General features: G+C 46.0%; 1 long non-coding RNA gene across 1 annotated transcript; it reads left to right on the top strand.

Annotated features, from left to right (window-relative positions):
* Nucleotides 1-389: 389 nt before the first annotated feature.
* On the top strand, nt 390-20,614 carry LOC136168409 (uncharacterized). Its single transcript, XR_010663311.1, has 5 exons — nt 390-461; nt 4,534-4,659; nt 5,187-5,315; nt 16,727-16,826; nt 20,493-20,614. It is a non-coding gene; the product is annotated as an uncharacterized lncRNA (long non-coding RNA).
* Nucleotides 20,615-24,107: the final 3,493 nt, after the last annotated feature.

The raw sequence follows: 24,107 nt of genomic DNA, 5'->3' as shown, positions 1-24,107 counted from the left end.
GGTACTTATTCAGATGGGGGGTAGGGGTGGTACAGACATCTCTGGGAGTACAGACCATCCCCTACCAGGGGTCTGGGAACCCTTTGACTTTGAGAGGGGGGTGAGTGTGTGTCCCCAACGCTGACTCTCCTCCCACCTGGGACCAGGCCCCACTGGTGGTAGAGGGTATCAGTTGTCACTGGACAGGGGCAGAGAAGGGGATCTGGGTCCCCCAGGGCACCAGGGAACCAGGCAGGAGGCAGCCAAGGACCCATAGGAAGTGGACCGGAAGATCATGTGTGCGACTCCAAGCCTCTGACACGCGTGCTTCATCATCCCACTGAACTTCATTCACAAACCACAAGATCAAGGATAAAATTAGTAAGTTCAAGACCATAGTCACAGAGCATGAAACCCTGTGTGCTTGGTCTCCTCTGAGCATCGGAGCCAGTGTGTCTGATCCTCACATATTCAGGCCAGGGGTGAGTAGGCTGGGACCTCTGCCATGGCCCTGGGCTGACAGAGGCCCAGGCCCTGCAGGGATGCAAGCTTGAGTCTTTCTTATCTGCGGCCTTTATCTACAACCTTTCCTGAGAGGGTAGGGGATAGGGCTCCAGCTCGGACCAGCATGACTTGGTGATGGAAGATTTCGGGCTGGACTCTGTCTCAGCTTCCTTGGTGGCTCAGATGGTAAAGAATCCACCTGCAATTTGGGAGACCTGGGTTCCATCCCTGGGTCAGGAATATCCCCTGGAGAAGGGAGTGGCTACCCACTCCAGTATTTTTGCCTGGAGAATCCCATGGACAGAGGAGCCTGGGGGACTACAGTCCATAGCGTCGCAGAGTCAGACAAGACTTAGCAACTAACAAACTTTTTCTGTCTCAGGTGGTGGCTGAAAGAATTCTCAGGTTAGCAGGTGAATAATATAGCTTATTAAAGTTGATATCACCCTTCGAAGAAGCACTCTTCTGAGAGGTGTAGAAACGGGGCTGCCAAGGGCCCCATCCCATTCATCTGAATCCTTCATTGGGTAAACACAGGTTTTGCCATTCGACCCAGGGATTGAACCTGGGTCTCCCACATTGCAGGTGGATTCTTTACCATAAGCCCCCAGGGAAGCCCGAGTTTTGCTATTTAAGATGGCATCTTCTGACAGCACAGACCTTCCCTCCTCAGTGTTGCTGGACCCTAACCTCTCTGCTCTTTGCTGGGCTGTCAGTGTTAACACTCATTTGATGGAGCCATGGGATTTAACCCTGAAAGACCCCACTGAGAAAGACTCAGACCGTAGAATGGGGAACTCCACTCCTGAAGTCCCCACCTGCCACAAAATGTTCCCTGGGAAAGAATCTTGCATTTATTTGTTCATTAAACATCATGGAGTCCAGGCACTGTTGTAGGTACTTTACAAAAATAGTTTGCCTTGATCATAACCCTGTTATTATTCCTGGTTTTCAGGTACAGAGAGAGAGGATCAGTGATTCCCAGAGATGTTAAAAAGTGAGCTCAGAGAATGGGGAGCTGGTTGGGATATTGGGATTGGTATATATACACTGCTTCCCTGAAGGCTCAGAGGTGAAGAATCTGCCTGCCATGCAAGCGATGAGAGTTCTATCTCTGGGTCGGGAAGATCCCCTGGAGGAGGAAATGGAAACCCGCTCCAGTATTCTTGCCTGGAAAATCACATGAACAGAGGAACCTGGTGGGCTACAGTCCATGGGGTCGCAAAGAGTCGGACACAACTGAGTGACTAAACAACAATACATACACTACTAGGTAAAAAATAGATAACTACAAGCAGGAGACTTGGGTTTGATCCCTGGGTCAGGAAGATCCCCTGGAGAAGGAAATGGCAACCCACTCCAGTATCCTTGCCTGCAAAATCCCATGGACAGAGAGGCCTGGCAAGCTATAGTCCATGGGGTCACAAAAGAGTCAGACATAACTTAGCAACTAAATAACAACAGCAACTGAGAACATACTGTATGGTATATGGAACTGTACTCAATGCTCTGTGGTGACCTAAAGGGAAGGAAATCCAAGGAAGAGGGGATACACTGTATATGTGTGGTTGATTCACTTTGCTCTACAGCTAAAACTAACACAACATCTTAAAGCAGTTATATTCCAACTAGAAAAGAAGAAAGAAAGAAAGAAAATGGGGAGCCAGGAGCCAGTCCTGGTCAGCTCCAGACCCTTAGCCTCTGGCTCCACTCGGCTGCTCGGTATTCATGCTGGGGGCTCTAGGCCCCCAGGGCTATCTCCTTATCAGCTTAGTTGCCACATGGGCACAAGGCCTTGGGTCACGGAGCAGAGCCACTTTCAAGGATGATAAGTTTAGGAGATGCTGCAATAGGCCGGCCACCTGCAGGAGGTAGAGAACTACAGTGCCCACCTGCTGCCTTCTCAGCTTCTCATGACAAAGGGATGTTTGCTTGGTGAGCATCTCAGGGACCCTTCAGAGCCTGTGTTGCACCCACCCCACCTGCATCTGGTGGGTGTGAGGGTCTTACTGGCGACCTTGGGGAATCTGAGTTTTCTTTCTTGCAGATGAGTTACTATGAGTTTGTAAATAACTCCTGAGGGGTGTCCACTGCTCAACATTGCTTTGGGCTATTGGCCTTGAAACAATGACTACCCACAGGCTGCAAAGGGGATCCTGCCTAAGGGTAGAACAGGGGGGCTGGGGGCTAGAGAAAGCCACTGACAACCTCTGCCCAGCGAGGCAGGCTGGTGACTGGTCCCATCTCGCTGCTCATGAGCCCTGTGGCCAGGCGCCCAGAGGTGGGTGGAGTGAACAGGTGGCTCTACTGTGGAACATTACAAAAAAAAAAAAAAAAACCCTGCAAAGCATGTGTTGTGCCTTCAGGGAGAGTTGCCAAATTCTTGCCCTTGGAATAATGTTTCAGGTCTTTCTATTAGAAAAAGGCTTAATTTGGAGAATGAGGGAGGAAGAATGAAGTCCAGGAAGGAATAGTCAAGTTAGCATAAAGCCCCAGGGTCTCTGAAAATCAGAGAAGAACTTTGTCACGGGAGCCTGTTCTAAGGACAGAGCCCCCACCTTCCCTCACCCCTGTTTCCGCAAAAGGAATAATCAGAACCACAGCTGAATTCACAGAGTTCAGGCTGGCACATCTGATCATAGACACAAGCACCCCGTGGACCTCTCACTTCAGCTTTGAGAAAACAAGATTGTGTTTATGTGGTTGGTCTCTGCACGCCCAGTGCCAGGGCAGCCCCCAGACTTGGGGGACCCGCCGACTTGGCAGCAAGCGCTCTCCGCCACCCTGTCCTCGTTAGCCCTGCTCAGGCTCAGCAGCCCAGGGAACTGTGAGTCATCCGCCTCCTTCTCAACCACGACGTGTTTCTGGGAATGTGAGAGTACTCAGCGACGTGACATTCCTTAGCTCGTAGTAGGAAGGCAACTCCCCACTTCCTTTCTCGTCACGTTGCATCATCTTTCCCAACAGGACCGGACAGATTTACTTGAAACTTACATGCCTTTAGGAAAGAAGGACCTGAGTCCACGTCCAAGCCCCACCCTCTCTTTATAGCTCAGCCCGGTTATCCTGTCCTAGAGGAAGAGGGCAAGTGTCATGAAAGACATACGTGACGTACGTTCTGCGCTCACCTCGCCATCATGAAAACAGGGATGCGACAATCAAGGCACCTGTGTGTCGCGACACACAAGTACATGGTGCCTAGTTCACTCATATCAGTTCAGGTGGGGGTATCTCAGTTTTTAAAAAATTCTACGCACTTATCATCTCAGAGTAAGTCTCGGAAAGGTAAATGATCTCTGCGAAACTTTGGCCTGTGGGTAAACTTTTGAACACTGAAATCCTGGGAGAATGTTATTTATTAACAATGTGGTTAACAGGCAAACACTGGGGGTTTGTGGACAGGAGATGGGGCGGGGGTGGTGGATACAGAGGTGACAGAAAGTGAATCTGTTCCCACGAGGGCGCAGAGTCATGGTGGGGAATGGACCTTCCATGGCATGCAGTCAAGGGCAGTGAGGTCGGGGGAGGGCAAGGGTGGGGCTCAGGGGAGGGGGCACTGAATGTCCTGGGGGAGGGCTGGGAGGACCAGCTGCAGGAAGGATGTTTGAACTGGGCTGGGAGATGCTGAGATGGGGTACTGGTATCCATTTGGGTGATAGGGCCACCACAGAGAAGGTGGGAATTGTGCAGGAGAGATGGACAGGAAGTGGACACAGAGATGGGGAGGTGGCAGGCAAGGTGGGTAAGCGCAGGTGACAGAGTGACCAAGCTGGAAATAGGCACAGGCCAGGGATCCATGCAAGGACAATTCAGGTTTTAGTTTGTAGACGGTCACAAGCCATTGAGAGTCTCGAGTAGATGAAAGCTCCAGAAATTAGGCCTGGGAAAGGCTGAAGGTGGGAGGCCATGTCTGTGCCACAGGTAGGCTGGGACTGCACTCAAGAGATAGCAAAGGCCAGAGAAGGTGAGAAACAGTAGTCATGGTGACAGAGCGCATCGGAGCTCATCCCTTAGACATACTAAGCACTTCCTGTCTCCTTTCACCATCAGAACCTCGGTCCTAAGAGACAGTTCTATCAGCCCGTCTTACAGATGAAGAAATTGAGACTCAGAAAAGGGAGGGAACTGCTTCCGGACACATCATGTGTCAGCAGCAAGGCCAGCATTTCAATCGAGGTCAGTCTGACTCCAATCCCACCCCGTATCATGGAATAACAGAACTGTTTGGCACCCAGTTGTGGGAGGGGTGGGGAGCTGTTCTGGCGGTTTCTGCCTGGGTGCCTCTGAGGAAAGATGACGGTGGGTAAGATGAGGGCAGGCATGATAAAGAGGAGGAACTCATAACTCATCTGATTGGGACCAAAAGAAAACACCAGCAAAATACCACGGGTGGTATTCATAGTCTGGGATCAGACCTAGAGGCCTGGGGCGCATGTAAAAGGTGAGACCAGAATTGTCCACTTGATACAAGGGAAGATTGTTTATATCTCGGGGGCAGGAAAGCAACGTGCAAGCAGAAATGGAGGAGCACGGCTTCAGCCAGGGGCTGAGCTCCTTCCTGCCATTTGTTGCTACTGTTATTGTTTAGTCGCTCATTTGCATCCAACTCTCTGCAACCCCGTGGACTGTAGCCCGACAAGCTCTTCTGTCCATGAAATTCTCCAGGTAAGAGTACTGGAATGAGTTGCCACTTCCTTCTCCAGGGGATCTTCCTGACCCAGGGCAAACCCTTGTCTCCTGCACTGGCAGATAGATGCTTTACCGCTGAGCCACAAGCGCCTGCTGTGCATTCTGACAACCAGCCCTTCTGCTATTGCCATCTTGAGTTACAGGTGAGAAAACAGAAGTTTGGAGACTTAAGTCATCACCTGAAGCCATACTGTCAGTAACGGTAAACCTGGCACTTGAGCCACAGTCTGACTCCCGAGGGCATTCACATAGACAATTGTGGGACAAAGTTACCCAACAGGGGTTATCAAGCAGCACCGGAGTGGCAGGCTACCCACAACTCCTCTAGCTGCTTATCTGCCTCCTGTCGCTAGTTCATAAGCACTATTTTTATAACAGAGACAAAAGGAGTTTTATAAAAGCAAAATGGTGGATGTGCAATTGGATAGGCTTTTTGGAAGACAATTTTCCAACCTCCATCAAAACTGAAAACTTGGCTTACTCTTTGACACAACAGTTCTATTTTTAGAAAAAAATCAAAGGAGACCCGCAGAGCATCTACCTAGAGACGCATATACAACGCAGCAGATTAGAGGCAACTTGAAAATACCATCAATGTCTAGTAATAAAAGGTTGAGATAAATTTTGGCTCAGTCATACAGTTGAATTCAACACCAGGTAGCATTAAAAATGATTACACCGATTGAAATGGGTGTGTAAGGATTATTCACAATGACGGCACTTCCCTGGAGGTGCAGTGGGTAGGACCCCGCACGTTCACTGTTCGGGGCCTGGGTTCGATCCCTGGTTGGCAAACTAAGATCCTGCATGCCATGTAGTATGGCCAAAAAAATTTTATATGATATATTAACATATGAGTAAAATACACTACAAAACACTATCTACCAGTTGGTCTTATTTTTGTTTAAAGAATTCATTCATATGAATACATTCATTAAACAATTCAGCTTTTTAGAAAAATAGCATGCAAATATCTAGTTCTAATTGTGATAAATGTTCATCAGAAGAGGCTGCACTGAATGTATGTGACGGGGAGGAAATTCAGTAAGAGTTGTAAGGGTGTATGTTAAAATACTTTGTGGCTTTAATTATTCTTTTTGAAACATTTTTTTCTTTTATATTGGAGCATAATTGATCTACAAGTTTGTGTGTTTCAGATGTACACCAAAGTGATTCAGTTATACAAATACACATATCTATTCTTTTTCAGATTCTTTTCCCACATGTTATTACAGAATATTGAGTTAATTTTTCTTTCCATGGTGGGTGGTGGTGTAGTCACTAAGTCATGTCCGACACTTGTGACCCCATGGACTGTAGCCTACTAGGCTCCTCTGTCCATGGGATTTTCCAGGTAAGAATACTGAAGTGGGTTGCCATTTCCTTCTCCAGGGGATCTTCTCACCCAGGGACTGTCATCCCCTTCATTCCAGGCTGTCTCTTGCATTGCAGGCAGTCTTTACTGACTAAGCCACCATCTGTATTTTCTAGTTTTTTTTTCCCGACAGCAAAAATGGATTACTTGGGGAGAAATATTTAATTTTAAATAAAATTTAAAACAGAAAGGAAAAAAACTGAGGTAGAAAGAAAAGATGAAGGGTATGTGAGTTCAAGGGCTGATGGAGGAAAGACTTTCCAGAAGGTAGTTGATAGCATCAGCTGCCTCTGAAAGATTCAAGGGGATGAAGACCAAGATGAAGAAAGGAGGTATGTATAGAATCCAAAAAGAAATGATACAACTGAACTTACAAAACAGAAAGAGACTCACAGACTCAGAGAACAGATCTGTGGATGCTGGGAGAAGGATGGGGGAAGGGTAGTTAGGGAGTTAGGGATGGACACGTACGCACTGCTATATTTAAAATGGACAACTAACAAGGACCTATGTACAGCACAGGGAACTCTGCTCAGCCTAGATAAAAGGAGAGTTTGCAGGGGGAATGGATACATGTACATGTATGACTGAGTCCATCTGATGTTCACCTGAAACTACCATAATATTGTTAATCGGTTATACCCCAATACAAATAAAGTGTTTTTAAAAAATGAGGTAAGAAGGGAGACACACATGACCTCACCCAACTTACAGAAAATGTTTATTTATTGTTACTTATCTCCCGCCACTTTCCTCTCTCAGCTCAGACCTCCATTCTCCACCGAGTCCTTTCAGCTTCCATTACCTGGTTATGGAGCTTCCCAGGCGGCACTAGTGAGAAAGAACCCCCTTGCCAATGCAGGAGACCCGAGAGAGGCAGATTCAATCCCTGAGTCAGGAAGATCCCTTGAAGTAGGAAATGGCAACCCATGCTGGTATTCTTGCCCAGAAAATTCCACGGATAGAGGATACTGGTGTGCTACAGTCCATGAGACCGCAAGGAGTAGGACACAACTGAGTGATTGAACACTATGCCTTTACCTGGTTATTCTGTGGGTGATTCAAACTTGGCATTAGAACTGCCTGCACCCTCCACCCCTTCACTCCAGCCCCCGAACAGTCAGACAGGCAGAAAGACAGAAACCAGACTCATTCACCTACATTCTCCATCTTTCAAGCTACGCCACCATCCACCCAAACAGAGCGTCATCCTAGATTCCTCCCTCCCCTCTCACTATACACATGTAAATGATCCTTAAATATCTCTTTGACTAAGCTCTCCTCTCTAACCTTGAGGGGACAGCCTTAGTCAAACCTTCCTCATCTCTTGTGTATACTGATTCACCTACACCTTAATCCATCCTCCACACCTTCATCAATTCTAAATGCCATTGGACCATTTGACTCACACCTGACACCCTACTCCCATTCTGTCAAGAATAAATCTAACTTTAAAATATTGCAGATAATGAAGCAATAAGCATCTGTGTGCAAACAATTCAGTTTTTTTCATCCAAATTATTTCCTTGGGATAAATCCACCCCTCTGATATTGAATACTAATGCACCCCACTGGCATTCTTCTTCAATATAAATGTTTTTAGAGTTTGTAGGGAAAGTAAATTTTAATTTCTGTGCCCTGACTGCCAGAATTTTTTTCTCCCGTTTATGTCAGGTCCAAGTTACCTTTTTATCAAGAAAGAAATTATTTTCATTTCAAAGCATGGTATATATAAGCACCTTCCTCCCTCTAGTTTTTGATTTTGCTTTTACACTCATACGGCTTCAGGTTATAGAAAGTGAAAGCTGCTCAGTGGTGTCCGAGCATGGACCCCATGGACCATGCCATCCATGCAATTCTCCGGGTCAGAATACCGGAGTGGGTAGCTGTTCCCTTCTCCAGGGGATCTTCCTAACCTAGGGATTGAACCCAGGTCTCCCACGTTGCCAGCAGATTCTTTACCAACTGAGCTATCAGGGAAGCCCCTGAGGTCACAGAATCTTTTCTCTAATTGGCAGGCATTTCAAAAGCTTTGCAATGTGATGATTTCTCCCCAGTGAGCTCTTAAAAATTGGGGCAAGGATGAAAAGGAGGTTGGGCTTACTTTCTTCGAGGTGCTCCAAGTTAATAGTTTTTTAAAAATGGGGAGAGTCATCTGTATTCAGAGAGTAGTTGACTCTTACTAGCCTAGTGGGTCATTTTCTCTTTTTGAAAACGAAGAATGTCATGGGTGAGGTCCCTAGATGGGGAGATATGGAAAATCTCTTCTGAATTGACTGTAGCCATTTTGGGCAAACTTTAAACTGCTTGGGATTGACATCATGATAAAATGACAATTGAATGAATGACTGAGCCATTCTTCCTCGCCCTCCATAGAATTACCCAGGAATATCCTGAGCAAGGAGGCCAGGACCATGAGTGCTTATACCTGCTGGGCAGATTTAAATGATTGTTTTGGGGGTAGTGGAGAGATTTCAGAACCTGGTTCATCCATATAAATCATCAAATAGATCTTACCATCTCTAGATCAGATACACATTTTTAGTGACATAACTTTTCCTCAGATCAGGAATACTCTGTGAAACGGTGTTTAAAAATGCCTTTCTCACAATAACAGACTCACAGAGGTCAAAAACAAAATTATGGTTCCTAAGGGGGAAAGGGAGCGGGGACAAATTGGAAGTCTAGGATTAACAGATACACACCACTATATATAAAATAGATAAACAACAGGACCTGCTGAAAAGCACAGGGAACTATAGTCAGTATCTTATAATAACCTGCAATGGAAAAGAATCTGGAAAAGAATATAGATAGATAGTGTAGGATAGCTTGATAGATAGCTCTTCATTTGAAGGTCTGATGCTAAAGCTGAAGCTCCAATACTTTGGTCACCTGATGTGAAGAACCGACTCATTGGAAAAGGCTTGATGCTGGGGAAGAGTGAGGGCAGGAAGAGAAGGGGGAGCAGAGGATGAGATGGTTAGACAGTATTATGGACTCAATGGGCATGCATTTGAACAAACTCTGGGAGATAGTGGAGGACAGATGAGCCTGGTGTGCTGCAGTTCATGGGGTCACAGAGTTGGACACAACTTATCCACTGAACAACAACAGAGAGAGAGAGAGATAAATTACTTTGCTGAACACCTGAAACTAACATAGTGTTGTAAACCAACTATAGTTCAATTATAAATATCTTTATCAAACGCCCACAAGCCTCTGACCTCCTTTATCATCCTCACAGATGACCCAAACATCAGCAAAGAACACCTCTCTCTTCTGAGACAAACAAACCCACCTACACTTGGCCCTCCCTACCTTCCTTGCTCTCTTGCTCAGTAAAGGTCCCTGCCCCAGGGCCTTTGCACAGCTACTGACTCTGCCCACAGGCTCTCAGGTGACACTAGTGATAAAGGATCTGCCTGCCAATGTAGCAGACATAAGAGATTCAAGTTGGATCCTTGGGTTTGGAAGATCCCCTGGAGGAGGAAATGACAACCCACTCCAGTATTCTTGCCAGGAGAATCCAATGGACAGAGGAGCCTGATGGGCTACAGTCCATAGGTTTTCACAGAGTTGGACACAACTGAACGACTTAGCACACACACCTGTGGGCTAGCTTACGAAGCAGATCTGTCACTTCTTGTCTCCAATGCTGTTACCGTGGCCAAAGGTAGACCAGCTCTTTGGTGGACCACTCAAACACCTTCCCCCTGTGTGACCTGCCTTCACTCCAGCTCTGCAAAATTCATGTTCCACTCAGCAGTGGGGATAATTGTCTAATAAGCTAAACAGAATTACATCACAGGCCTGTTCATAGCTGGGCATGGCTTACAGTTCCAACCTCCCCATCTGTGCCTTCCTGTGCCACCTGGTCCTGACCTGGTTCTCCTATCTCTCTCCTCATCCACTCTGCTCTGGCCACTCCGGCTGCTTTGGGGGACCTCAGTTACTCGAACCCGGAGGTTGTTCTCTCTGCTGGGAAAGCCTCACACCACCACCCCCTTTCTTATCCAAGCGAAAGAAAAGTGAAAGTTGCGACTCTAGGACAGAATACTGCAATGGGTAACTTTTCCCTTTTCTAGGGGAATCTTCCCAACCCAGGGATCAAACCCAGGTCTCCCTCATTGCAGGCAGATTCTTTACCTGCTGAGCCACAAGGGAACCCCAAGAATACTGGAGTGGGTAGCCATTTCCTTATCCAGGGGATCTTCCTGACCCAGGGATCAAACCCACATCTCCCGCATTCCAGGTGGATTCTTTACCACTGAGTCACCAGGGAAGCCCTATCTCTGACTTAGTGGTGTTTATTTTCTTGTTGATGTGTGTTTTCCTCCCAGTCTCCTTAGTACTCAGAAAGGACTGGGACCAGGAGGCACTCAGCACAGGCCTGCTGAGTGGGAGAATAAAACTCCCTGAATGATCACCAATGAAAACGTCCCAGTTGAAGAGGAGGAGAAATCCAGCATGTTAGGCTTGGGAGGGTCTTGGACAGCATCCCTAAGGTGGGCGTCCAGACTCTGCCGGACCTCTTGCATGAACCGAGAGCTAATTCTCATTCAGGGCACAAATTTTCCATGGCACTAGTGATAAAGAACCTTCTTGCCAATGCAGGAGACTTAAGAGACACAGATTCAATCCCTGAGTTGGGAAGATCCTCTGGATAAGGGCATGGCAACCCACTCCAGTATTCTTGCCTGGACAATCTCATGGACAGAGTAGCCTGGCGGGCTACAGTCCATGGGGTCGCAAAGAGTCGGACACAACTGAAGCAACTTAGCAGAGTTTTCAAGAGTTTATTTAATAACCAGGGCTTTCCTTGTGGCTCAGCTGGTAAAGAATCTGCCTGCAATGTGGGAGACCTGGGCTCGATCCCTGGGTTGGGAAGATTTCCTAGAGAAGGGAAAGGCTACCCACTCCAGTATTCTGGCCTGGAGAACTGAGTCCCAAAGAGTCGGACATGACTGAGCGACTTTCACTTTCACTTTCTATTTAATAACCGCACTCTGAATCACCACTTAGTGTAACATTTATTAAGCACATGCTAAGTGAGGGAGTATTAATAAAAAATTAATTAAAAAAAATAATCCAAGCCGGTGCTCCAACTTAGAAGAAAGTGAAAGTGAAAGTTACTCAGTCGTGTCCAACTCTTTGCACCCCATGGACTATACCATCCATTGAATTATCCAGACCAGAATACTGGAGTGGGTAGCCTTTCCCTTCTCCAGGGGATCTTCCAACCCAGGGGTCGAACCCAGGTCTCCCACATTACAGGCAGATTCTTTGCCAACTCAGTAGAATAGGTCTAAAGAGGTCTTTCCCAGCTGTCTCAGTGTGAGTAAAGGATTGTGAACATTAAAAGATAATGTAGGTAGGGACTCCCCTGGTAGTTCAGTGGCTAAGACTCTGAGCTCCCAATGCAGGTTCAATCCCTGGTCAGATAACTAGATCCCACATGCTGCAACTATAGATCATGCAGCAACTAAGATCGGGAACAGCCAAATAAATAAATACCTTAAAAAAAAAAAATGGTGGGGAAGACCTCAACAGAGGCACCAATGCTGAACTGCACATTGAACGATTAACGTGAAATTTATCAATAAAATTTCCACAGATTTCAGAAAGAGGGACCCACACTGAACGCAGAAGTCTGGAGGTGAGAAAGCCCTTGGCTGCTTCTAGCCTAGTGCTTCCCTATTAGACTTGTCTGCTTGTTAAATACAGATTCCTGGGCTCCCTCCACCCCCATCCTGACTCCACAACTCAGACCTTTTGAATCAGAATCCACAGGGCAGGAGCCAATGAGCCTGGATTTTTACCTGGTGCCTCGGGGCACTCTTGTGACCAGCAAGTTTGGGAAAGCTGGACTGAGCTGCAGTAAGTGGCTGATGGTGTTTTGGATTCATCAAGACTTTGAATCTTAACACAAAACCCTTTGGTTCTTTTCTTTTAGAGGAGAGGCCACAAATTCTTTTTAAAACGTGATGAAACAAACAAGCCTTTTCTGAGAAAATGCTTCTCCCTGACACACAACATTTGAATACCTTTTCAGGAACCCAAGGGTCTGCTCTTTGAAACCCAGTGGGAGAAGCTTGAGGGCAGTGATTGCAATCAAGAGAGACCTTGGATAACATCGAAGGCAGTTCTCATAGCGGTGCAGAGATGATGGCAAAGGGCTCTAGGTGGGAAGTCTAGTCAGTGGGTAAATGAGGATGGAGAATAAAGGATGTAGATGAAAGTCAGAATGAGGTTTCCAGGGCACGTGACCAAGAACTAGGCAAGAGCCTGGAGGGGGCAGAATTCAAAGGGAGGGAGGTTCACCTTGGAGAACCCTGCAAAGAGGGACATGGGGGTAGGGGTGCAGAGACCATGACCCAGTTCCTTGTCATGTCCAGTTTACAAGGAGTGGAAGGATTTCAAGGAATCAGGCACTGCTTCAAGGAATTTCAAGGAATCAGTGGACATTCAAGTAGAAGTTTAGAAGGGGGCCCAGGCTAAGAAAGTCAAAGCTGTGGTTTTTCCAGGAGTCACGTACGGATGTGAGAGTTGGATCATAAAGAAGGCTGAGTGCTGAAGAATTGATGCTTTTGAACTGTGGGCTGGAGAAGACTCTTGAGAGTCCCTTGGATAGCAACGAAATCAAACCAGTCAATCCTAAAGGAAATCAATCTTGAATATTCACTGAAAGGACTGATGCTGAAGCTAAAGCTCCAGTACTTTGGCCATCTGATGTGAAGAGCCAGCTCACTGGAAAAGACCCTGGTGCTGGGAAAGATTGAGGATGATGGCGCTACCTACTCAATGAACTTGAGTTTAAGCACACACCAGGAGATAGTGAAGGACAGGGAAGCCTGGTGGGCTGCCATCCATGGGGTCGCAGAGTCAGACCAGACTTAGGGACTGAACAAGGAACTACAGGTAAGATTCAGTGCTAGAAGAGGATGGGTGACAGCTAATGCTGTGAGAGCCCTTGGCCTCCTCCGGGAAGAAGTGGTAAAGTGAGATGAGAGGCAAGACCCTGGAGAGATTACCTATGAAGGGAGGGAGGAGAGGAGCCAAGGAAAGGGGAGAATCAGAGTAGGAGGAGACAGACAGACAGAGAGAACAAGGAACAGAAGGGTCAAGCAAACGAACTCTGCCAGGCCATTGGACTGGGCAGCTCAGAGGTCACTGGGCATCCTCAAGACAGTCTTTTTCTTTAGCTAACCCTTGTCCTTAGTGATAAGGAGACAGGCAGTCTGCAATTTACCTGCAAATGGTTTAGAAAAAAACACAGATACATAGAGAGAGAATGATCAAGCAAAGGTGATAAAATATTCCCAAGGGGAAAAGCTGGGCAAAGAGTTTGGGGAACCTTTTTGTAGTATTCTTGCAATGTTTAAGTTTGAAATGTTAGAAACATAGAAACTCTCTTGTTTAAAAAAGAATAGTTTGCCAAGAGTCAGGCAGTGTGGGTTAGCCTGTGAAGATTAAGCTTTGGAGAAATCTGAGGCTGTGTGTGTTAGTCGCTCAGTCATGTCAGACTCTTTGCCACCGCATGAACTGTACCCCACCAGGTTCCTCTGTCCATGGAATTCTCCAGGCAAGAATACGGGAGTGGGTAGTCACTCCCTTCTCCAGTGGATCTTACCTAACCCAGGGATCAAATCCAGGTCTCCTGTATTGCAGGCAGATTCTTTATGGTCTGAACTACCAAGGAAGCCCACAGTTGAGGCTGAAAGAAAGAAAAAGGAGGGTGGGATTTTTTGGGGGCGGGGGGGGGGGGGTAGGTTCACTGAAAGGTATCTGGGATCTTAGTTCCCCCACCAGGGGCGGAATCGGCGCCCTCTGCGTTTCCCTGGTGACCCAGTCTTGGAGTGGCACGTGGGGCCCTTTGCAAGCTGGGGCCATTTACCCCCGTGGGAGTTAGGTGGGCCCTCCTCCAGTCGGCCGCCGGAAGCGATTGCCCTTTTAAGGCGCGGGCCGCCGCGGTGAGTCACGCGGCCCGCCCGGTGGGGCTGCCCCGCCCGCCCCCCTCGTCCCCGCGCCGTCAGCGCGCCCCGCCCCCGCGCCGAGGGGCCCGGCGGCCGCGGCGCAGGAAGTGGGCTCTCGGCGCCGCTCCATTCCTTTCTTCTGAGCCAGGCGTCTTCGCGCCTTTATCAAAGTTATTTTTACACGTTGAGAAATGTTCGAGTGAGCACTTGTGCGGTGCCACCTTCCCCTTGTGGCACTGGGGCCTTGAAGAAATTCCCCCGGCTTATTTATAGGCTCTGTGTATTTTTACTCGGGTCCCAAACTTGTGCCTCTTGGAAGTGGTGATCTGAGTGGCCCGCAGGTCTGGAGGGAGTCCCGGCTTTCTGATCAGGGATCCAATAACAGGGATTGGCCTGTGACCTGGGGGAGCCCCTGCGGGTCGAGAGGAGGGACAGACCCAACCAAGTTCAATGCTACAGTGCAGGGTGGTGTTGGAGACACTCTCCCCGTCCGCCCCGTGCGGGCAGAAAGTGACCTTGGCCACCCAGCCCTTCCTGGGTGCGCTTTTATTTCAGCCCCCCACTCCAGGTGTAAAATCAGACCATCTTCATCCTCCCTGACTGGTTGCCACCTGCTGAGAGCTTATCAGTGACATCAGACCTTTTTAAAAATATTTTTTTATTTTCATTTATTCAGCTGCTGGGTCTTAGTTGGGACATGCACATGTGTGTTTAGTCGCAGCATTTGGACTCTTAGTTGTGGCATGTGGGCTCTAGTTCCCCAAGGAAGGATGGAACCCCCAAGCCACTTACATTGTAGCTTGTAACCACTGGACCACCAGGGAAGTCTCAGACTTTTGAGAAAAGTGATGGTTTAGCTTTTGCTTGACTGTGAGGCTCAGATATACACATCCTGTTAGTCTCTTGGGGCTCCATACGCTTCAGTGGAGCCCCACTTCACAGGGAATCCCACTTCAGGGAGCCAGAGAAGCTTCTAAGGTGGCAGGAGTTACCCCTTGCAGGGTAGGGTGGGATCCTTGAGGAGTTGACTGCTTAGCACCCTGTTGGATGGGCGAGCTCACAGCCAAGGACAGAAACACTTTGGAAGTAGAAGAAAGTCCAGGTGTGACATAAAGAACAGGTTTCAAAGCCACCACATGCGTCCCCCCTCGTATGTATTGTTGTTCAGTCACCAAGTCGTGTTGGACTCTTTGCAACCCCACGGACTGAAGCATGCCAGGTCTCCCTGTCCCTCACCATCTTCCCGGGTTTGCCCAAGTTCATTTCCATTGAGTCGGTGATGCCATCCAACCATCTCATCCTCTGTGGCCCTCTTCTCCTTCTGCCTTTAATATTTCACAATATCAGGGTCTTTTCCAATGAGTCGACTCTTTGGATCAGGTGGGCAAAGTATTGGAGCTACAGCTTCAGCATCAGTCCTTCCAGTGAGTATTCAGAGTTGATTTCCTTTAGGATTGACTCGCATGTATTAACACAGTGAAGTTTCCCAGGGATTGCCCAGAGAGGGTGCAGACTTAGAATCCTGGAAGACACCTTTGGCAAAAACTCCGAAGTTGTCCTTGAACGTTCAGATTCCCTGTGTAACTGATTGTCTTAAGCCTGATGGAGCCAAGCTTTTGAGGGCCATCTTTGGGGCTCAAAACTCAGCACTGAGTAAACCCCATCTTGGTTCTTTTACATTTCCCTGGAGCAGTTAGATTTTCCATTCTTATGAGTCAGGGCCTGTTGAATTTATTTTACATTTATTCTAAAACAGCCTGGATTTGGCTGAAGTCATCCTCATTCAGCACTAGACTCTAAAACTGCATTAGCCCGGCAGTTGATTTTGCTCTTACTCTTCCCAGAAAATGGGTCTGTGGGTGGAACCTGGGGGATTATAGACCCGGGGTCCCAGGCAGATATTCTGCAGCCTCTGGTGACTCGCGGGGGCCCCTGCTTCCCGAACCAGCAGCCTGGGGGGTTCCTCCCTGTGTTTTGTTTGCAGTAGATGGATGGACGTGCAAAGGACAGGAGAATCATTAACGAAGAGAATTGAAGCAAAAGAGACTTTCTGCCTAAACTAGTCTCCAGCTAAGAGACAGCCCTCAGCCTGCATCCCTTTCAACCCTCAGTTTCTGGAACTTCGTAGCCACTGTTGGGGAACCATTCTAGGCAGGCATATGGTTAGTGTTAAGTGCTTCATCTTTTCATTTCTACCCTATAGAAAGCGAATGTCTACTTTAGCCAGCTGGATACTGACCCAAAGCATCCACTCTGTGCAGTCACTTGGTCCTGACCTAAGATGTCGACCCATCTTAAAGCAGGTAGACAAACACCCATTCTAAAATCTGATTTGAACTTTTGGTTATTGAAAGCATTGCTTTCTTCTCTTGACTTCATTACTTTATACTTCATTAATTTAAAGAGTTGTTGGGAATTCTCTGGTTGTCCAGTGGTTAGAACTCAGTGCTGTCATTGACAAAGGCCGGAGTTTGCTTCCTGGTCAGGGAACTAAGGTCCCACAAGGTATATGTTGTGACAAAAAAAAAGCTTTTATTAAACAGTTATGAAAATTACAAAGTTCCTGAGAGCAAAAATGCAAAAAGTGTTTTAAATGTTGAAGTAGGTATTACTGTTTACTTTAGCTGTCCAATTTTCTATGGTTTTGGCCTAATTTGCTTATGTATCTTGAGATATGGGCTTCCCTGGTGGCTCAGTGGTAATGAACCGCCCTGCCAATGCAGGAGATGTGGGTTCGATCCCTTGGTTGGGAAGATCCCTCGGAGAAGGCAACCCACGCCAGTATTGTTACCTGGGAAATCCCAGGGACAGAGGAACCTGGAGGGCTACAGTCCACAGGGTTGCAAAAGGTCACAATTTAGCAACTAAACAACAGCATACAGGCATACTTTTTATTGCAATTCATGTTATTGTGATTTACAGATATTGCGTTTTTTACAAATTGAAGGTTGTGGCAACCCTGTGTCAAGCAAGCCTGTCAGCACCATTTTTCTAACAGCATTCGCTAGCTTCATGTCTCTGTGCCACATTTTGGTAATTCAACATTTCAAACTTTGTCATTATTATATTTGTTATGATGGTCAGTGATTTTTGATGTTACTATTGCAAAAATTTTATAACTCCCTGAAGGTTCAGATGATGGTTAGCATTTTTTTTTAAATAATGTAATCAAGTTATGTATATTGTTTTTTAGACCTCATATTTAATGGATGACAGTAAACCTAATTTTATATGCACTGGGAAACCAAAAAATTTGTGTGTTTTGCTTTATTGGTATTCTAGTTGATTGCAATGGTCTGGAACCAAACAGACAATCTCTGAGATATACCTGTAATGAAATTAACTTCATTTTTCTACTTTTATGCTTCAGGACATGGGAAGAATATGTTTAATGTGATTTTGAAAATCACCGGGCTTTTGAAGGAAACATGCTAAACAAGCATTGCTCATCGTGTATCTAGATATGAACAAATATGCCAGTCTCAGCGTCCACTGAAGTTCATCAACAACGATACTGCAGAAAGTGGCTAGGTCTGGAGTTGATGCTTTCTGTCTAGTGAGTGAAAGTTGCTCAGTCATATCTTTGCAGCCCCATGGACTATACAGTCCATGAAATTCTCCAGGCCAGAATACTGGAATGGGTAGCCTTTCCCCTCTTCAGGGGATCTTCCAAACCCAGGGATCAAACCTAGGTCTCCCACACTGCAGGCAGATTCTTCACCAGCTGAGCTACAAGGGAAGTCCAAGAATACTGGCGTGGGTAGCCTATCCCTTCTTCAGCAGATCTTCTCGACCCAGGAATCGAACCAGGGTCTCCTGCATTGCAGGCGGATTCTTTACCAACTCAGTTATCAGGGAAGCCCTTCTGCCTAGAACTATTCTCTTTAACTGATTGATTAATTTGGCTGCACTGAGTCTTAGTTGAGGCATGCAAAATCTTCTGGTTATAGCATGACTCTTAGTTGCAACATGTGAAATCTGGTTCCCTCACTAGGAATTGAACCCTGGCCCTCTGCATTGGGAATGTGGAGTCTTAGCTACTGGACCACGAAGGAAGTCCCCAGGGCTATACTATTGTACCTTCTGTGCTATTCACAGTTCCAGAGGGGACAACAGACCTGATGAGAACCCAGGTACCCAACCCTGGGGCTGAGTTTGCAAGATTATGAGTTAGCCACCCAGAGGTGTCATGGGCTAAAGACACCTGGAAGGTCCCATCTATTCATGGGGGTTCTAAAACCTAGCTTCTCAGAAAACCTAGAAATAAGATGTTTTTTCCTCCTAAATGATTTATTCTTTTAAATAATGGCAGTCACGTCAACTGTAATTTATTTTAGCCTCACCAGATGGAAGTATATAATAATTTACATACATGTTGTAAAAGACGTTTTGCTGAGCAGTAAAGATCAGAGAGAAAATATCTAATTTATGTGACACAAAAACATTTTTCTAGATTTTAGAAGCCCTCCTTTGTATATTATAAGTTTAATGTTGATTTAAATGATTCTTCTCTATTCCCTAAATAAAGCTGCCAGGGTGTCCAGGGGGCAAGCCTCTGTTTTCCCAGGGACTTCCTTGGTAGTTAAGTGGTTAAGACTTTGTCTTCCAATGAGAGGGTGTGGGTTTGATCCCTGGTTGGAGAGCTAAGATCCAGTAGCCTTGTGGTCAAAAAACCAAAACATAAAACAGAAACAGTATTGTAATAAATTCAATAAAGACTTTTTTTTTTCAAGAAAAGAAAAAGTTCCGCATTTTAAAAAAATCTTTAAAAAAAATTCTATTTTCCCCTATTTTGAGTTTCTGTAGTTTTGAGGGCGGTAGAACTAAGTTTCGTTTAAAATATCACAGAAGATCAAAACACACCATCCCAAAGCACACCACTTTGGCATAAGGATTGTTTTGAGCTGAAGACAACTGAGAAAAAGCAGACACAGGAAAGGCAATCTGCTGTCCTGCTCTCTGCCTGAAAGTAGGTCATAAATTTCCCTGGTGAAGATGTTCTTCCCTCCCTCGTACCAGGAAGACAGGAGCAACCTTTATCACTGGAGATGGAGATGGCGCCAAGATGAGTCTGTATAAACAAAACCTCCTTTATCTTGTAGTACTTTCTGCAGTATATTTACTTTTCCACCATTTACCCCTCCTAGAGACCCAAATCCATTTTCCTGTCTTTTCTCAAAAATGTATTGCCCTTTGCTAAAATGGTATATAAGCCCTCTGAGTTTAACCACTTCATTTCTTTTCTGTGAAGTCCTCCATGCATGTTAAAATTTAAATATTAACCCATGCACGTAAAAATTAAAATATTAACATCAAATTAATATCAAACAAAATTTGTATGCCTTTTTCTCTTGTTAATCTGGCCTTTATCAGCCTAATTTGCAGGCCCTAGCTCTGAAACTTAGGAGGGAAGAGTACAATTTTTTCTCCCCCAAAAGTATTTTCTAAACAGACTAAAATGGATGGTCCTATAATCTAATCCAATCTGTAAGATTTTATAATATAATTTTTGAGAAAGAAATGTCCAATTTATCACCATAGCTGGAAGCATTTGAAAATTCTTTCTAGGTTTGTTTTCTCTCCAGAAGCCCCAAGAATATTCATTTCCTGAGTCTGGAAACAAACAGATAAGAGATTCCAAATGCAGAGATTTGAAGTTTAAAACAAACATGAATTCTTTTCCCATTTGCCAGGTGATTCACTACCTACCTGTTCTTACTGGCTGTGCTAACTGGTCATCATTTGCTAATAGTAGCCAAGCCTTTATTCCTGATCATGGGTAGGAAAAAATGTGAGTGTGTGTGAAGGAAGTGGCTTATGGCTTTCTTGGAATAGGGGTGGTAGTGGGGTGGTGGAGATGAACCAGAGTCCGAGAAACAAATGCAGTTTAGCTCAGCATCATCACCTTTGTCATCACCATCACCTTTGTCTTCTTTCTTGTCTTCCTCCTCTACGTCGTCATCATCCAGTCATCCTATCTGCCCCTGTACACCATGCCCAGCACAAAAGCAAGCACTTCACAAGCATCATCTCACAGTCACGGAGAATCACAATCTTTCTTGGGATTCTACTCGCCTACAAGACACTGTGATGATCGTTCCAAGGACTGACAATGAGCAGTGTGCATTTTCCTGAGTAGAGCCACAAATGCAAACTGGTTACTGGGTCCAGAGAGACAATGGATCAGTTCAGGACCAGGTTTACTTCTTAGAAGGAAGAGTTCCCAGAAAAAATTGATTCACTCATTCAAGTAAGATCTGGAACGCCTGTAAGGAATGGAGACTGTGCTCAGTGCTGGGGTTCCAGGGATGAACCGGGCAGAGATGGTCCTGCTGTGAGTCTTCTGTTTCTAAACAGACCCAGTAAGAACCGAGGAAGCAAGCAGTTGAAGATGCGGATCCTCTCAAAGCCAGGACATGATCAAAGAGAGCAGAGGACTGTGATGTCAAAGAGAGAAGAAAGCCTAGCTGCTCCCTGAGATGGGAGAAACCGTATCTTCTGGTGAAACGGGGACCAGGAAGGTCTCTGGGAGAGGGATGAGTCACGGGAGTGGAGTACTCTCAGTCAAGGGGAGCGGCCAGGCCAAGTGGACCTGACATGGCCGTGGGAGATGAGCTGTGTCCCCGAGCCCCCACCCACCCATGTGCCCACCTGCTGCAGTGTCCACCCAGGAGCCGCTGGTCCATGTAGCACCTTCAAGAGACTGTGAGGGCCTGGGCCTGACACAGAAGGAAGCAGGGGAGAGTTTCTCCAGTTTCCTCCTGCTGAAATGGGAACAGTGGAAAGAGAAGATGAGGGAGGTGAGTGACCGGTTATTTGGCTTTTGACTTCCTGGATCTTGCACATCTTAAGATACAAGAGAAAAAAGGCCTTTAGCTAGAAGTGATCGCATGGGGCAGGGTCAAGAATCTGTTTTCCCAACGACCAGCTGCATCCCAAGCAAGCTTGGAGCTGAATATTGCAGAGGAGGGAGGAAAACTCCCAGGCATCAGTGACTTGCTGTGGAGGATGGCAGGGTGGTGTAGAAAGAACTGGAGGGCAGGAAGTGCCCAGTGATTCACGAGGGGAATAGTTAGGACAGGCAGAATAATGCTCATGGCCCGGAGATAGGATCTCACAGAGAAAAGCTGTGCAAGACTCACCCCATCCCAAAGGGAGAGACCCGGCTGTAAGCCTGAGGGACGCAGGGAGAGGAGGGACTCATCAGGAAGGTAAGAGAAAGCCAGAAGGTGGTTGCTGTCATGGCATCTGGACCCAGGAGGTATTCCTCCTGGGACAGAGCTCCCCAAATGGGCAGGGAGCAGCATCTAGGTGTGACATCTGAAGGAAGCCTCTTCACGTAAATCAGATTCTTTTTGATTTAATTTTAATTTTATGTTGGCGTACAGTTGATTTATGGGCTTCCTGAGTGGTGCTAGTTGTAAAGAACTGACCAGTCAAAGCAGGAGATGCAAGAGATGCGGGTTTGATCCCTGGCTCAGGAAGATCCTCTGGAGGTGGCCATGGCAACCCACTCCAGTATTTTTGCCTGGAGAATCCCATGGACAGAGCAGCCTGGTGGGCTATAGTCCATAGGGTCTCAGAGAGATGGCCACAACTAAAGTGACTTAGCATGCACACATGCATAGTTGATGTATAATGCTGTGTTAGTTTCAGGTATATAGCCAAGTGATTCAGTTAAAGGTATACATATATCCACTCTTTTTTTGGTTCTATTCCCTAATAGCTTATTACAGAATATTGAGTAGAGTTCTCTGCATTATACAGTATGTCCTTGTTGATTCTATCTATAGTAGTGTGCACATGTAGTCCCAAATTCCTACTAATTTATCCCTTCCCCCACTCCACATTTCCCCTTTGGTAACCATACATTTTTTTTTGAAGTCTGTGAGTCCCAAATCAGATTCTTTCACAAACTAAAATGTATTGAGTATCAGCCCTTAGTCAGGTCTAGGCTAGACATGGGGTACACAGTGGTGAACAAGACAAATATCAGAGTCCCTGCCCTCTCAGAGCTGACCTTTCAATGGCAGGAAGCAAGTGAAAACTGAAACCAAAACCGACAAGTAAGCAGACTAATAAATACAATCATTGCAACTCTGAAGAAATAAGAATAACCACAGGGGACCTTATCCTTGGACCTGATTAACCAAGGATAATCAAAGGAAGCCTCCTGGAGGATGTGGAATTCAGCTGGAGACTTAAAAAGGAAGAGAAGAGATGAAATAGCAGGTGCAAAGGTCCTGGGGCAGGAAAAAGGTGGACCTGTTCAAAGGCTAGAATTCAGCTGAGACCTAAAGGAAGAGAAGAGGAGACGAAGTAGCAGGTGCAAAGGTCCTGAGGGTAGAAAATAGTTGGACCTATTCAAAGATTGGAATTCAGCCTGAGACCTAAGGGAAGAGAAGAACAGATGAAGTAGCAGGTGCAAAGGTCCTGGGTCAGGAAGGAGTTGGAATACTGGAAGGAATGGGGCAAGAGTTGCATTGGATGAATTTGGTGAGAATGCCAGGGGCTTTCAGGGTATTCAGCAAGGGATGACATGACCTGCTCCACATTTTTTAAGAAGCCCATTTTCACTGCCATGTGGAAACTAGATTGTAGGAGCTTCTAGCAAGCTCTTGACCTGCCATGTGAACCTTTTCATGTCTCTGAGAAGCTATCCCTAGGAATGGCCACCACATTGAGGGGCTTTACCCAAGCAGGAATGACAGAAACCCTGGAAATAAGCATCTTGCAACCTTTAGTGTTCATGATAGTTGAGAAGGATAACAGTAGGTGTGTTTTCTGATCTTTAGCTTGGGAGATTTCAAAAGACATTGAAGAGCCTATGATTCCAACATGTGCATCTCAAAAGGCGAGATCAGTTCAGAAAAAATTGAAAATTCCAGCTGTGTGATTACAAATGACTTTCTTTCTAATGAGAGGGACATGGGCAGTGGCTACAGATATCATTCCACAGCAGAGCTGAGATTTTTAAGGGACAGGTACCTAAAAGGAAAGGTGACCTAACTGTGACCTAACTAAAATACAAGAGACTGATACGACCTCTGAGAATAATCTCAGGAATGCAAAGCACAATAGAAAGGAAAACTTAAAAACAATGAGCAAAATCCACTACAATATTGTAAAGTAATTAACCTCCAACTAATAAAAATAAATGAAAAAAATAAAAACAATGAGGACAGCCATTTGCAGCAACATGGATGGGCCTAGAGATCATTAAACTAAGTGAAGTAAGTCAGACAGAGAAAGATAAATACCATGTGATACCACACATGTGGAACCTAAAATATGCCGCAAATGAACATCTCTATGAAACAGAAACAGACTCACAGACATAGAGAACAGACTTGTGTTTGCCAAAAGGAAGAGGGAGTGGGGGAGGGAAGGATCAGAAGTTTGGAGTTAGCAGATGTAAATTACTATATATAGGATGGATAAACAACAAGGTCCTACTGTATAGCTGAGGGACCTATAGTCGATGTCCTGTGATAAATAATAGAAAAGAATATAAAAAAGGATATATGCGTGTTACTGAGTCACTTTGTTGTACAGCAGAAATTACAACATTGTAATCAACTACA

This window comes from Muntiacus reevesi, chromosome 5 (assembly GCF_963930625.1).
Source record: "Muntiacus reevesi chromosome 5, mMunRee1.1, whole genome shotgun sequence".
Lineage (NCBI taxonomy): Eukaryota > Metazoa > Chordata > Mammalia > Artiodactyla > Cervidae > Muntiacus > Muntiacus reevesi.
The sequence above is the reverse complement of the archived record's forward strand: the minus strand, read 5'-3'. Positions and strand labels throughout refer to the sequence as shown.